General features: G+C 43.1%; 1 protein-coding gene across 1 annotated transcript in view; it reads right to left on the reverse strand.

Moving 5' to 3' along the window:
• Positions 1-10,350, reverse strand: part of LITAFD (LITAF domain containing) — a 39,331-nt gene extending 28,981 nt beyond the window's left edge. Inside the window, exon 1 of the mRNA XM_083153371.1 lies at positions 10,297-10,350. The gene's annotated coding sequence lies outside the window, so the exon portion shown is untranslated. The remainder of the gene's footprint in view (positions 1-10,296) is intronic.
• Between the last annotated feature and the right edge of the window lie 5,911 nt (positions 10,351-16,261).

Below are 16,261 nucleotides of genomic sequence, written 5' to 3' on the forward strand. Positions count from 1 at the left end.
GCTATGGGGCCTGTTCACATTTGCCCACATTTGCACTTGCATTGCATGCATGGAATTAAAATAGTATATTTGTCCATATGCAAAGTTTCACATATCTATTCCCCTATATGTATGCTTCATGACTTAGTCACTATCATTATTAGCGTGCAAGAGCTCGATATCTGGGATAAAAGATTTGCATGAATGAGATGGATCTCTGCCCAGCAGTGCCCACAATTTGCTTTGCACATCCTTAATATGCCCTAAGCATAACATACACATACAAATGAATCTTTAAAACCACATTTCCCACTGTGGTCAATGCCACAACAAAATAGGTGCATACCTTAAAATTCAAGGATGCTCAGTAGTTTCATTGTGACTTGCAGAGACTTCCTATTGGAAGTGCTACCTGCCAGTCACCCACAGGACCCGCAGTCCCATTGGGAGGTGTTTCCTAACACCTTTGAATTGCAGGGGCTCAGTCTGGAAATCAGTCCCGGGCCCGAAAATTCCTAGTGGCAGCCCAGGCCGGAGCTTGTTATCTCCTTTCTCTGGCATGGGTAGAGGAAGCCCCCTACCCAAATAAAATAGGAACCGCCACTGATTAGTTGTTATCATATTTCAGACAATTCAGTTAAACTTGTGATAAATACATGAGAAGTGACGAATAAACATGTGCTATCTTATTGTCACTGTGTGATACCATGATCATCAATAATCTCCACATCCTCTTTTTGTGGAGAATGGGGAAAAGCTCATGACTTGTGCAGAACACACTTCCCTTTGTGCTTATCTGTCTCCATCCACTTCAAGAATAATTATGACTCCATAATGTGAATTTATAATATCAGGCTATCATTTTTATTTCCATTTCCATTATGAAATAGGGAATTGATATGTTATGCGAAGTTAAACCTGTTTTTATACATTCAGAGGCCTGTTCATCATCCATTTGGGTCAGTTACACATGCGGAAACTCTTCATTATTAGGGGCAATTTGGAGCTGAATAGCAATGTCGCCACTGTGAAAGTGGGGGATGGTACAGGCCTCACCCGTGTGTCAGCTTCTGAGAGGTGACACCAAAGTACAGACTGCTCAGTAACAGATGCTGTTCTGTAACGTTACATGCAGCACTTGGCTACTGCAACAGTACAGATGCTGGAAATGCAGCTACTGCAGTCTCCATTTGCAACCTGCATCTCCAAGACCCCCGACACAACAAAAATGGGTTTTAGGTCATGATGCCACACCCCCTACCCACTAAGCTATGCCCCACCCACACTAGGTGGCTTTCATATATTAGCACCATCTGTAGTCCTAGAGCCCCACATCTTACTATGGGAAGGAGGGATACAAGTGGATCCCTCCACCACCAACATACTGCGATTCTGACAACCGTGAATATGCTCTTCAGAGATAAACAAATGCCCTGGTGTGATCTCTTGAGTTAACACAATATGCTGCCTGTGCCAGTGCTGTATGAATGTGACTCTGAGTACCAACAAGAAGCTTATGGTTTGTGCAATTGAAATATTGACATTAATGTATCAACACATGTTTATTATTGGCAAGAGATCATCGAGATATTTGGAACATCAATAAGCAGTGCATGCACATAGGATAACCACTTCTTTGTTCACAGTAGTATTCATGTAGGCTGCCTAGGAGGCATTTATGTAGCAGAGTTTCTGTTTACTATCGGCCAGCCTGTGACTCTATAGCAATCAAGGGGCCACAGAGCACGGTCTCCAGGCATCCAGTACCACAATGTTGTTAGGCAATAACATCAATTGATAGAGGGGTAATGTCAGACCCTCATCAACAATGCACACAGATTAAATAAAACTCATAAATTATCGTTATCCCTGACTTTTATTATTGTTCAGTGATGCTCCCTAGCCTGCAATCCCTTTCTTTCATGACATGAAAGTCATGAAGTCCAAGACCATGGGCCAAGTAATTTGTTTCAACACCACCATCTTGGCCACCCTTCCCCAGTCCTCCAGTGAAGCTGCTGCCACCTAAGATTTTGATCAAGCCCAAATGTAAGATCTTTTAAATCAAACAGGAAATATTAAGGTGCCCATACACGGAGCAATATACTCTATACTTTTTGTATTAGATCGCATTGCATCTAGTACAAAAAGCATGTGATGTTCTACAGCAGCAGCTTGCATTTTGTACTAGATGCGATCTAGTACAAAAAGTATGCACCGAACATACAGTACTTTATGTGCCGTGCCATGTGATGTGCACGGGAGCATGAATTACAACACACCCAAACATTGCTCCGTTTATGGGTGGCTTTAGAACTACAATAGCTCGCCTCTAAAGTGACAAATTATATAATTATATATATTTACATATTGTACATTGAAAAAGAAAGTAACGTCAATGAAGAAAAAAAAATGTAGATCCATTGCTGAAATAGTTTCACAAATCTCACCTGCAGCACTAGCAGAAGCAACTCTAAATTAGGACAAAAGTGATTGGACACCCTCATGAAAGTGTTTGTGTTTGTAAGTATAAAACACTTGAGATCAGATGGATGTGTTTGGGTTTGGTGATTGCAAGGAGAATGTATAATGTATGATAAGAGTGTACAGTAGATAGAGTAAATGGTGGAGGTGGTGGTGTTATGCTACGGGGTTATTTCAGCTGGTTTTACAGAACATTCAGTAACCTGGGTGGACTGGCCAGCTCAGGGTCCAGGTCTTAACCCTCTTGAGGACCTCCGGGATGAATTGGAGTGATGGGTGCATCCTAGGCCTACTTCAGTGTCACAGTTGGTCACTGTACTTAAGTCTGCATGGCAAAACCTACCACCTGCTGTTGTCCAGGAACTTGTGGACAGTTTCCCAAGAAGCATTAATCACACATGGTGGCCCTACAAATAGGGAGGCCAATCCCGGGATCGGCGGGATCCCGGGATTTTGGCCTAAAATCGCCGGGATTTGAATCCCGGGATTGAAGATTTCAATCCCGGGATTCCAGGATTAGCAACCCCATTAGTTTTTGCTTAAAGCCGGGCAGCGCTGAGCACCAGAGTATGGCTCAGACGCTGCCCGGCTGACTGTTCCTTACCTCCGGTGCTGCTGTCGGGAGTTGTGAGGGACAGTGTGCTGTGCCGACGGCGCCCAGGCTGTGCAGCGTGACCCCTGACATCACGTCACGCTGCGCAGCCCGGCCGCTGCTCTGCCTGTCGTGCTGACCCGGACAGACGCCCGCTGTTATGCCCCCTGCCTTCCGTCCACCCGCCGGAGATAGATGCTGCCTGTGCCCTGTCACCGCCACTGCCGCCGTAAGTGACAGGGCAGAGACTATGGGCACAGGGAGGATGTGCGGGGTGCAGCAATTTGTATTGACATCTGGGATTGCCCGGATTTTTTTATTAGGGAGGCCAATCCCGGGATCCCAGGAATCCCGGGATTGAGCATTTTTCAATCCCGAATCCCGGGATCGAAAAAATGCCCCGGGATTGGCATCCCTACCTACAAAGTACTGGCGTAAATAAAATCTTGTTGATCTGTTTGCTGTCCTTGTCTAATCACTTATATTTTGCCTCAGTATAATCTATTAGTCACATAAAACTGAATCATCTTCCTGGAGAAATCTTGCTACAGGCACACATGACATAGCCTACACGCCCTATAATTGGGTGCACTTGTACAATATTATTTTACAACACAACCCTTGTACCCTTGTACCTAACGCATACTTGTCTACTTTGAAAGAGAATTTCAGGGAGCTTGTTAAAGAAACACTTACTTTACATGTGCAGTGTGAAAGCGGATGTATGGTTACATCTAAGAGGTGTGTTATAAAAAGGACCAACCAAATGTAAATGAGCCCCCATAGCAGTTAGTAAGATCTGATTGTTGATGAAAAGACACCAAGACTTTTCAGAGCTCAGTTATGTATTGTGTTTTACGAGATGTTTTCATATAAGTGGCCAAGGGAAACCTTATTTACCAATGCATGTAGCCAAAGGGATCATTGTGCTTCATAACCAATGGAGGGAAATTGCACTGATGATCCCATTTGTTGTATATATTTCTGATTTATTTTTTTTCTCCAAGAAAATAACAGCTAAATAATAATAATAACAATAATAATAATTGTATTTATATAGCGCACTTTCTCTAGTAGGACTATGTGTTTAACAGATAAAATGAATGTAATGCAGTACAGGAACAATAAAGGTTTTCATAAACAATACTTAAGGGACCTACGGAAATGCTTGAGTAAACAGGAAAGTCTTGGGTCTGTTTTTGAAGGATACGGGATATGGTGCGATCTGGGAGATTGCTAGACTTCAGAGAGTCAGGGAGATTGCTACTACCTGACATTCAGAGAGAGTTGGCAAATATAATAATATATTATTAAAAAAATGTAGATATGGTGAATTATATTGTTCTTTTTCTTTGGGACGGAGGTATTCTTAATTACAATAATTAAAAGGACCTATGTTTTTTACCTTCACCTTGGTTTTTCATTGCAACAATGGAACAAAACAAGATTTGTGTGTTACAGTGGAGCGTTTTCAAAAGGATGTAATAATTTATGTTCCTTTAGCTGCACTCACATCTACAGGAACAGAAATGATCAGATCCTTTTGAAAACTTTATTTTGCACCATATTGTCTTATTTTGTGTTTCAGAAACAGTACCATCTACCAAGCAGTACACAAAAAAGGAAAGTGCTGTATATGTAAAAAGGTGGTGGGATAACTACCGGCAGCGCCACTGTAACGCACAAATCTTATTTTGTTGTATTGTTCTGTTTGGGCTATTGGTGTAAACCCAAGTGTGTCACGGGCAGCAGACAAAATGTTGCGCAGTATTTTTTTCACAAACCCAGAAAGAACGTCATTGCAACAATGGGCCTGATTCAGACTTGACTGCGTGGCTGCTAATTTGCAGCAGCCAGCGATCAGGGAAATGCCACCCGCTAGAGTGAAATCCCACTTTGCGTCTCAATCTGCACACCATGCGAAACACGTACAGCTTGTGAATACGATGCAGCCGAGCAAATATTCCCCAAACCATTCACCATTAAATGATTTCCCCACTGTTCGCAGACTCAGAGTAGTCAGTGACTTACTGAGCAGCTGGGATGAAGTCTGCCTGATCAAGGCCGGAGCTGATGTCACACACCCCCATAAAATCCTTGGGCATGACTGCATTTTTTTCTAGCACGCATGTGGTTTTTTCAACACGCCCATGAAGCAGCCGGTTACCACCCCCAAATGCCGGCTTCCTGTCAATCACCTTGCGAATGGCTAGCAATCCAATAAAGTAGCAGGATTTCATCACTGGACAGCGTGGTGCACGCACATTGTGGCCCAGTGCAGTCTATTGATAATTGGTCAATGTGAGAATTCAATCATCCAATAATAAATCATTCCTACATTGTTAAGGACATGAGAAAGAAGACAAAGTTCTTTATTCTCCCTTTAGAATAGTTGCTGACTTTTGAATAACACTCAAAACAGAGAGTCAGGCCGCATTATTTGAAGTGAGACCAGGGATTAGACGTTCTGGACTAAATGGTTGACAATGTTTAGATAGACAGTCAATAGGTCCAAAAGATCGACAGTGACAAAAGGTCAACATACACAAGGTCGATGGGGACAAAAGGTCCACATGCACAAGGTTGCCATCCACAAAAGGTCTACACATGAAAAAAGTTGACACATGAGTTTCATATTTTTTTGTGTCAATGTCAAAATCTGAGCTTGTGACCTTTATCATTCCCATTCGGCGTCCGCATGGATGAAAAAGTCCATGTTTTAAAATGTTTAAATAAAATGAAAAAAACTCAAAATGTTGAGCTTTTCATTATTACCATGTCAACATTTTGCATGTGTCGACTTTTTGTCAATATCGACCTTGTGCTTGTCAACTTTTTGGTGTTATTGACTGTCTATCTAGACACTGTTGATACTGGTATCAACGTCTATCTGTCTGAAGAGCAGAACATTGCCAATTTCTTTTCAAATATCTTATAGATTCAACATATTAATAAACTGGAATAAAAAAATGTCCCCAAGAAGCAATACCTGAAAAATAAAATATTGGTAATTTTATTAGTAGATCCATGGACATAATTGTGGTAAGCCCAAAAAAGAACAATTGCACTGTTGTATTGAATCAGATTCTATTATCTTCTAGATGATGCTAAATAAATAAGAAGTAGAATCTGATTGGTTGCTATGGGCAATATCCCATCTTCATTAGAACTCCCATCTTAGTCAATTTACCCTAAAGCTCAAATGTGTGCTTGCAGTTCTATTGCCATAGGCAATACAGAAAACACCTGAACACCGACTGCATAGAATATTAATGTAGTTTGGAAAAGAATCACTATAATCAGGGTTATTAATATTCATGCCCTAGTAGATATCTTAGCATTCCCTACCAGCAGACACATAGCACTGTATAGGCAGCCTGGCAACCTGGCTACTGCACTCAACACCTGTTGAGTGTTTTAATATACCATAGCCAACAACTAATCACTAATCACTGTGACACAGCTGCACCTTCATTTAGTCTTCAACACCTTTTAGTAGGCACAGCCAGAAGCAGAACTACCATTGGTGCAGCAGGTGCAGTGCCCCAGGGCCCCTAAGGACTAAGGGGCCCACTGCTGCCCCTGTCACACTCTTTCTGTCACCCACTGTTTTTCTCTATCATACTCTACCGCCTCTCCCGTCACCCTCTGCCTTTCCCTGTCACCCACTTCTGTGTTGCATATTGTGAATTTGGTTTGGGGTGGAAGAGGGGGGCCCAAGTTGTATTTTTGAATCTGGGCTCACCACCCACACGTTCCGCCACTGGGTACAGCTCTTTGCGCCCTTATGCAGGGTACACAGTTACGAGTGAATTGCTGCAGTACAGTATATTTGTTCTGGACTCATCTATGGACTCAGCTGATCATAATGTAACTCATTATATGCAACTCAAAAACAATTACAATAATGTTTGCAGGCACATCTCTACTCATTTATTTATGTATTTATTAACAGTTTCTTATATAGATTATGCAGCGCTTTACAGAGAATATATGAACATTCACATCAGTCCCTGCCCCAGTGGAGCTTATGGGGCAGATGTATTAAGCCTTAACAAGAGATCAATGCAAGGGTGATAAAGAGAGATAAACGTCCAGCCAATCAGCTCCTACTTGACTTTTTTCAAACACAGCCTGTAGCTTGGCAGTTAGCAGGTGATTGGCTGGACGTTTATCTCTCTTTATCACCCTTGCATTTATCTCTTGTTAAGGCTTAATACATCTGCCCCATTATTCCCTACCACATGTACACACACACACACAAACACACACACACACACAGACGTTCAAGGGTTACTTTGTTGGGAGCCAATTAGCCTACCAGGGCCGCCTAGAAGGGGGTGCTGAGTGAACACCTGTCCTGGGCCCCACCACTTGACAGAGAGAGTAGGGCCCCAGCTGGTCATTCCACTGTCCCTTCAGTGACATTGGAAGCAGGGCCAATCAACCATTACGCCGGGTACGCGGCCCACTTAGAGTCTTACAAGGAGCAAGGTGCCGGGATTCAGCTGTCAGTATCTCGACTGTGCAGGCAGAGAAGCAAGAACAGTGGCATTATGGGAACTGTAGTTCATTTTTTACTGTTCAAACGTTGAGCAGTTAAAGATAAACTACAAATTCCATGATGCCATTGAGTCCTGCTCTGAGAGAGTGAGAGAGGGAACACTGACGTCCTGCAGGACATCACACATGCAGCCCTTGAGGACTGAAGAACTGTTCCAGAATGTTTGCATTTGAGATAAGACTTTCTTCAACACTGACAGGCTAATGATCCCTTATTATCCAGCATTGTTAATATATATATATATATATATATATATATATATATATATATATATATATATTGATATATATATATATATATATATATATATGGAAAAAAGGTTGTGGCCCCAATATTGCGCTTAGAAAAGCAGCACCTCTATAATACCTCGCTGTTAGTGAAGGTACAAGTGGGATAAGGATACAATAAAAGAATAGGGGTGCGCTAAATGTACCACTAGGTGGCTTTACAAATAATAAATCAATAAAATAGATAAAAACAAGTAAACATTTATTGAAGGTTTGTCAAGCAATGCATTTTCCTTTTGAATTTTTTCACTTGTGCCACATATAAGGTAGATCCGCGGCCCGACAAGTTTCGTCCCTTAGGACTTCATAAGGGGCGATGAGCCAATCCAGAAAAAGGAAGGAGAAATCTCCTATATAAAGTATGAACGGGGGTTTAATCTTCTGATCGTTTATTGGGGCTACCAATTAGGGTAGAAAGGGATCTCTCAAGTGGAATTTCTTACATAAAATGGCAACGTTCACTATGGATCAATCCAGCCGATTTAGATGGATATGGTCTCTAAGACAAGAATCAGGTAAATGGTTTTCACACGGGTAAAAGTGATGTTCAATACGGTGTTCATAAAGGTAAAAATATATGCGGCCTCAAAAAAAAAAGAGAGAAAGAGGTCTCTGAAGTCGAATAGAGGGCTATTTCATAGACAGAGATGGGTTCAGTACGGTATCTGTTCACAATTTTATACAGCCTCTAAGTGCAGCCTAGACCAGGAATCACAGGATTTCCTGGAGAAATTGTGAACAGATACCGTACTGAACGCATCTCTGTCTATGAAATAGCCCTCTATTCGACTTCAGAGACCTCTTTGCATAGATTTAAATGATTGGTAACTTATACATGTTTTTATTAATATAGAATTGATAAGGTCATCTGCAGTTTTACATTATGCACACCTTTTTTTTTTACTTACTGTTATTTTTTTAATTGCATTACAATCTATTCAAGGTTATAAAAAGCTCTGTCGCACAGACTTCTTTCTTCCACTTCAAATTTACCATATTTCCTTTGCTAGTGGTGGCTGGCGATCTGGGGATTGCTATACATTTCTATTTGTCTGGTTTTTAGGTTTGGATTTCTATAGACTATTTTTGAAGGTTGATCATTGTTTCATAAATAATAGACATAAAAAGTCACGTCTCTATACATGTATAATAATGTCTGTATGTGTATGGGGCCATCTGGAGATAAAGTGAAACAATATTAGGACAGCTGGCCACTGTGGTCGGTGTAAGGAGAATACACCTGCTGCAGTTTTAAAAGGTGACTGTACATAAAATCTCACTCCCATTTCACTAACAAATTTGGTTTGTCTGGTGGTGAATAAATAACCAATATGTACTGTATATCCCCTAATGCCCCTTTCAGACCGCACATATTAACCGGTACATTGCCGTTTTTTTACCATTTCAAAATGGTAATATGTGCAGTCTGAAAGGTCCAGAGTGAATTTACTGTTTTAAAATAACTGGTATTTGAAAACGGTAAAAAAGCAGTATCCTACCCGTTTCAGACCCGTTTTTCTTTGCTGTCTGAATGGGTCTGAAACGGCACCCAGGCAGCAGTGAGCACTATTGGTCCCCAGCGCAGTGCATATTTAATGAGCCGGCCGCTGATGCTGCTTTCACACCACAAACCTGCTTTAGACCAGGTATTTACATGCGGTGAGAAAGGGGTTAAACTTGCTCTGACCCTTTAAAAAAAACCTTTTTAAATACCTGGTCTAAGCAGGTTTTGCGGTGTGAAAGCAGCATTAGATAGCATTGCAGTGAATGGAAGGTGTGTCAGTAATAGCAGCGGTGCCAATTCTTTCCTTCCTGCAGCACACAGAAGGGTAGAACTCTACTTTTATTCTCTCTCTTATTAACTCTACCAGCTTGTGCATTTGGAATACATACGCAAGACCGGCGGACAGGATGTCAGTGGTCAGTAAACCGACAACGGCATTCTGCTGATCAGAATACTGAAAGCAGGCTGGGCAAGTATACTTACCCTCTATCCTTACCCCCTAACCCTCCCCCTTAATGCTTACCATAACCTCCATTTTTTAGTGCTTACCCCCCCCCCCCCTGCTTCACTGACAGACCCCAGGATATTTACTCATCAGTATGCCAACTGTCAGAAATTTTCTGGCGTTGGCATCTCCAGTCATGCTGATTTTCCGGCGCTTGGGTTGTGACCCTCGGTCCGGAGTCTGGCGCCAGGATTTTGACAGCTGGCATACAAGTTACCGGCAACTAAACGCTTCCAGTGATGCTGCACTAAACATACATTTTGAACAGATGTTAGACAGGTAGGTAGATAGATAGATAGATAGGTGACATTCGTGATAGATCACAAAGCAGACTTTGATATCTTATGTCAAATAAAATTGTAACTCAAGAAAGGGACTCACCAGCAGACTCCACAGGCTGTACAGCAGGATAATGACTGTTCTGTGTGATGTTCTGTTATACTGTAGCTTCTGAGAGGGAGGTGTCTTGTGTGAAATCTGATGTCATTCCTAGATGTACTACCACAGGCTGCCCTGTGTGCTCTGTGTGCCTTTGCTGTAATCATTGACTGAAATTATATGTCTGATGCCACTGGTTAATTGTCGTCATATCATGAAAATGATTTATTCCAACCTCGTGATTAATTAAGGCAGAAATATAATTATCATTGCATAAGAAAGATTAAAACACTGCTACTTCTTACATAATGAGCTTAACACTAATAAAACTTAAGTAAATAACTATGGGTGCGATGTACTAACACTAAAATGATGTCAAACCTATTTGTGGTGATTTGCTACAATGCCCACATATCAAGCTCTGAAAAGTTTTCCATTTCCATTTTTTTTCTGTGGGCAACACCCCACCTTCAACTCTCATCTTAGTAAATTTACCCCTAATGTAGGTATCTCCTGCAGCTTGTGGCTCGTGTGAGTGCATGCTCAATAGGACTTAGTGGTCATAAACCCAGTAGTCCTCACAATGCTAACCAATCTTTTCGGAATATCTGCCCCTTGAATAAATATTCAATAATAAATGCTACTATGCATGTGAGAAGGGGCAAGATGTATGCGATAGTTGATACGTCACACCCTACGACCAGTGTTTCTAATGTCTTTATATATAGGCTGAGCCTGTTACTAGTGCTTCCCAGTATCCTGTTTGTACTTTGGTTGTCAGAACACACCTTGCAATACATTTACTACCTTACCACAGTTAAATGTTTAGGGGAACCTACAAGGTCCTTAACCACTGCTACTTACAAATTCATGTTTGTTTTTCGATGTGTTTCAACTATTGTTAAATATTCTTACTGCAACAACAGTAGGTATGTGACAAAGAAACACAGAATGTGACAGCAGATAACAACCATTCGGCCCATCTAGTCTGCCCCTTTTTAAACATATTGTTCACCTTAAACCATACTTGCCTACTTGCTGGCTGCCTTTACCGGGAGGAGGCAGTCAGCTCAGTGAGGGGCAGGGCCGCTGCTGAGAGTGGAAAAGTGGAAAAGGGGCATGGGGGGGGGGGGGGGGGCAGAGACAGACTGCCTCATGTATAAGCACCCACGGCATTTAGCCCCGCCATGTAATGATGGTATTTCAGGCATTTCACTGCGGTGGGCGGCACTTAAATGACACGATTCGTGTCATCTGACCCATGGACCCCCCCGTCGAGGAAGCAGGTTCCTGGGAGTCAAACACTGCAGGCAGCTTTCCGGGAGGGTTGCCCCCCTTTCCAGGAGGCCGGGAGGGGGACCTGATTTCTGGGACCCTCCGGCCATTCCGGGAGGGTTGGCAACCCTGCCTTAAACTCTATTTCTTCCTTCTTTCTTTGTTAGGATATCCTTATGTCAATCACATGCATATTTAGAATGTTCTACTGTCTTACTGCGCAATGTGCTAAGGGAAAAATGCAGTTAAACTCCTGTTTTCTGGGTTTTCCACATTTTCTAATGTATTAAGAGCCGACTAACACATTTTTGCCAACCAGGGTATCGCCACCTTTTGATGACGATGCCCTTTAGAAGACTATGGGCTTCTTATCGCCAGCTGCCGCAATCTGCCGGCTCCACCGACCCCCGCAACAGATGCCAACCGCCCCGCCCCCTAGCATACCTTCCTCCAGGAAGCCTGGACCCGGAAGGTAAATTCCTCCTCACTCTAGCAACGTAGCCAGAGGTCCTTCCAGCTGAAGGGGGAGGAGGAGGTGCTGAGGACAGCCTGCTTATGCTTCCCAGCATGGAGGGAGTGAGGAGAGACCAGGGAGGTGACGGTGACCCCCCACACACCACCTCACAGGCATCGCGGGGGACTGCCATCACCGCATTGCGATGTTGATCGCATATATTAGTACATACTCGATCAACATCGGTGTGATGGGTGGCGAAGGGCGACTATGTGTTTTAATGCATCCGACCCTTAGCCTCTACCACCTCTGATGGGAGGTTAAACCTCTTGTCCACTACCCTTTCTGTGAACTAATTTTTCCTCAGCTTTCCCCTGATCCTACCTCCCTCCAGTGTCAATGCATGTCCTTGTGTTCTAATACCTGTACTTCTCTAGTTTCCCTACTGGATTTTGGGGTGATTCACCACCACTCTCTAAGCAGCGGTCATTTTCTGCATAGTAAGCTGCTTAACGCCACCCGCCAAACGTCCACCCCCCTGCCACCTAATCCACTCGGTAACATGCAAGGGGATCTACTTGAACAGATCCCCTGGCATGCCGCCCAAGAGGAGAAAAATCAGTTGATGGTCGACAACCAGTCAATAAGTCAATCAGAACTAACGTTTATTTCCTTTGGTGTCCGACCTACCATCGGTCATAATGTGGGTTGGATAGTTTATTCAATCCAACTTGAATTATCCCCAATATGCTTTAATCCATAACTATAGATTCTGAATTAAATCCCCATAATCTATTGGGTACCCCCATTCCAGGGGGTACATTTAATGCTCATATTTCCTTGCAGATGCTGAGGCTGTAAGGAAAGAAATCTGCATTAAATACACCACCCAGAGTTTTTTATATAATTGATTCTTTAGGTGCACCACAAAGTGACACACTTTTCCTTTCTTTATCTATATTATCCAGTGTCCAGTGGTAGCACACCCTCCAGGCCACATTGAAATATCATATATCGAGCCAAAAACAGAGGGTTCACCTAAACATACTTTGAACAGATTTATTGTCTTTTTTTCACTAATATTGGACTTGGCGTCCCACATATTTTATAAATGCAGTATTTTTTATTATTATTATTATTATTATTATTATTATTATTATTATTATTATGTGAGAGAATTTCCAGAATACTTTGCATTCCATATAGGGAGGCAAATCCCGGCATTGGGATCAACGGTATCCCGGGATTTTGGCCTAAAATAGTCGGGATTTGAATCCCTGGATTGAAGCTTCCAATCCCGGGATTCCTGGATTAGTACCCCCGTAGAAAATGTACTTTTTTTTTTTTTAAAGCTGGGCAGCGATGAGCACATTAGTATATGGCTAAGATGCTGCCTGGCTGACTGCTACTGACCCCCCCCCCCCCCCCCCCGAGCAGCCCAGCCACCCCCATGCCTGACAGCACAGAACACTGTCCAAACCCAGACGCCCGGCTCCCAGCCACTCCCAGCCGCCCATCCGCAGGACATGGTCAGACGGACTCCTGCTGCTGCCTGTCACCACTGCCATCAGTGACTGCATTCAGGGAGGATTGTCGGTGGTGGGTGGCGGGCTTAGTAAGCCTTTATAATGACATGTGCAGGGTGGGCAGTTTGGGGGACGTCATCATTTTTTTTTATTACAAAAATCCAGAGAATCCCGGGATTGAAAAAATGTCCAGGGATTGGCATCCCTAATTCCGTAATTTGGCCCTTCCAATCCCAGAGATTGTTAGCACGCTGCACTTTATGAGCTACACATTGCAGATGTAGCCAGCAAAGGGTTCCCCTTGAACACTCTCTAACAATGACCACCATGCATTTGCTCTTCTGGGAGGGGCTAAACCCCCAAAGATCCATAAATGCCCATATTTGACTTTTGGAGAAGGGGAGGGGGGCAGATAAATGCGGGAGGCTTGCTCACCCTTACGGGGGGCAGGAACGGGGTCCCGATTTTCCAGGAGGGTAGGCAAGTATGTTCCACACTGAGCACATTACACGGACGGGCTCCTTTTTTAAGTATGAACATTGTGTCTTCGGTGCATCGTACGCAGTGAAAATCTGCAGCCTGTAGATATGCAGTGAAGGTGCTTACAGTATGACACGCACCAACCCTGCCTGGGGGTTTTAAGCACATCCTTGTTTCATCTTAATCTTTAAAGAAGGTGGTGCATGCAGCACTCTGTAGAACAGTGATTCTAATTGTCTACTGTGTGCCCCTGGGAGTATAAAGAGATAATGTTTTTGGTTTTGTTTTAGCCGCTGTAATAACATTTCCACTGTTCATTTTCTATCTTATTTATTATGGATGAGATCATTCAAAAAAGGTCATATTAAATAATTAAAAGCTGAAAAAAATTTCCCCATCCATTGCGTTTTCTAAGAGCCGGCCTATTCTTTATAAGATCCAGCAGTGGCGTAAGTTCGTCCGAGTTTCCCAGAGGCAAGATAAATATTGGTGCCCCCCAAATAGCTCAATCAGTAAGGTGTCTGTCTCCAGTAGGTCATGGGTTCTAATACAGAGTGTGACACCTGCAAAAATGATGTTAGGAGGGGAGTCAGTCATAGAAGTGATATCAATGGCTTTCATTTAACTGATTCAAACTGTCAGGGGAGGAGAGGTGCCTCCTTGGGAGCAGGAGCCCGGCGGCAGATGACTCCATTGCCTCCCAGAGTTACGCCTCTGAGATCCACTACCTCCTGGCTATGGAGTACCAGGCTAATACATTGTTCTTTTGGCAATACAAATGCCGATATGCACTGACAGACCATGAGCGTAGTGCGTTTTGTCAATTGTAGTACTACAAACACCAGCATGCACATCGCACAAGTATATTATAGGCACTAACATGTCAACAATCAAATACTAAACAATGACTAATAGTGGACATTGTAATAAAGTCCACAGCATTACGCTTTATCTCTCCCTCTGCCTGCCTCCCCCTCCCCCTCTCTCTCTCTCTCTCTCTCGCTTTCTCAGCTCATATTACACAGTGAAATAATAATCCATAAATATGTAATGCTCAGTGTGAAAGCCACTATAAATATTGTCGCCTTGTTATTCCAAGTAAGTGCCTGCACATTTTTTCCTAGAATAAAAGCAGTGCCATAGAATAACCGGATAAACCACATTGTCCACACCCATAAACTCCTCACCTATGCTAATGAATGCAGCTGCCACTATGATATACCTATAATAGTTTGTTCCTGTGTAATTTGTTTATGAATGCATGAGGGATGTCAGACAAGCTATTTCATGGTACAGGTGCACATTTCTATACATGCTTGTTCCATTTAGTAGAACACATCAGGAATACTTTTCCAGCTGTTTTTCACTACTTAACTACTTCTCATAAGGATTCAGTTGCATTCAGAAAAACCTAGTAGGCCTAAATTCTGTCCTTGTAGGAAGTAGAAAGATGGCACTAAAAGATGTGTGCATAATGTCAGCTACATACAAGGGCGGATAGGTGGAGAGATCCAGCCCGGGAAAAGCTTTGAAGCAAAATGAATACTGCAAATTTTAATCTGTTATTTCAAAGCCTTTGATATTGCTTCCTTGGCTGACTCCTCCTAGCAGGACCATAAATCTCATACTCTCTTTATTTTAAACATAATATCCATAACATACATACATTTATATAAGGTGGTGTGTGTGTGTGAAGGAGAGGGGGGCAATCATTTTATCTTGCCTCCGGGCAACTGGGACGAACTTACGCCACTGCTTCATAGGTCTGTTTAAATCAGAGTTGCCGACTTTCACAGTCTCCTCTCCGGGAGAAGCCCGGAGAGGAGACTGTCAGCATCGCTTCTGGGGCGGGGCCTGATGGAGACATCATCAGTCCCTGCCCCCAGTGATGCAAATCCCACAATGTGCGGGTCTCTGATGAGGGGACGGAGCTAAATATGCCCGATTTGCATATTTCGCCCAGCCTCCTCCCGCCGAAAAGACGCAAATCGCGGCAATTTCAAGCTTCTGCCCCCAGGTAAATGAGGGGGGGAAGGGGACCGCCGGAACCGGGAGGGTTGCCCACCTTTCCGGGGGGTCGGGAGGGGGACCCAATTTTTGGGATCCTCCCGGACATTCCGGGAGGGTTGGGAACCCTGGTTTAAATGTACCTATTAATAGTTAATACTTTTTATTTTACACATTTTTAGTGAGGGGAGGGCCATCATTTGGACATGCCTGCAATACAGATTTG

This window comes from Crinia signifera, chromosome 7, assembly GCF_055691185.1.
Source record: "Crinia signifera chromosome 7, ASM5569118v1, whole genome shotgun sequence".
NCBI lineage: Eukaryota > Metazoa > Chordata > Amphibia > Anura > Myobatrachidae > Crinia > Crinia signifera.